Below are 796 nucleotides of genomic sequence, written 5' to 3'. Positions count from 1 at the left end.
CCTCAATAATTAAAATGGTTCATAATTGTGTTCAATTTGGGGGGCTACCTAATGGGGATCTGAACCTCCATATTACCAACTTTTTGGAGTTATGTGATACTTTCAAAATGAATGGAGTAAGTAATGATGCAATCCGCTTGAGGTTATTTCCGTTTTCATTGAGAGACAAGACTAAAAGTTGGTTGATTTCTCTGCAAGCCAATTCAATTCTGACATGGGAAGACCTCGCTCAAAAATTTCTCGTAAAGTACTTTCCTCCTGCTAAATCAGCACATATTAGAGGTGAAATAAATCATTTCTATCAATTTGAGGGAGAATCATTATATGACGCTTGGGAGAGGTTTAAAGAGCTACTGCGAAAATGTCCACATCATGGTATAGTGAAATAGATGTTGGTGCATACTTTCTATAATGGACTGAGGGGAAATACATGGACTATCATAGATGCAGTAGCAAGTGGAGCATTTATGAGCAAAAGTGCTAATGAAGCTTACGAGCTTTTAGAGGAAATGGCCATGAATAATTATAATTATCCATCTTAGCGAGAAAATGAGAAGGTGGCAGGACTTCTAGAAGTTGATCCTATTGCTATGCTCACTGCTTAAATTTCTTCGCTAACAAAACAAATACAACAACAAAACAATAGTTCAGCTCAAGCATTGCAACTACAACCTGCTCCTATCATTTGTGAGACATGTGGAGGCCCTCATCATTTTTAGAAATGTCCATCGATGAGTTCTTATTCAATTGATGATATCCCACTTGAGCAGGTTCAAGCCATTGGAAATTTCCCAAG

General features: G+C 37.6%; 1 non-coding gene across 1 annotated transcript; it reads right to left on the bottom strand.

Moving 5' to 3' along the window:
- Positions 1-273: 273 nt before the first annotated feature.
- LOC133799052 (small nucleolar RNA R71) lies at positions 274-379 on the bottom strand. Its single transcript, XR_009876260.1, has one exon. It is a non-coding gene; the product is annotated as a small nucleolar RNA R71 (small nucleolar RNA).
- Between the last annotated feature and the right edge of the window lie 417 nt (positions 380-796).

This window comes from Humulus lupulus, chromosome 8 (genome assembly GCF_963169125.1).
Source record: "Humulus lupulus chromosome 8, drHumLupu1.1, whole genome shotgun sequence".
In the NCBI taxonomy this organism is placed as follows: domain Eukaryota; kingdom Viridiplantae; phylum Streptophyta; class Magnoliopsida; order Rosales; family Cannabaceae; genus Humulus; species Humulus lupulus.
This window is presented reverse-complemented; position numbering and strand designations above follow the sequence as displayed.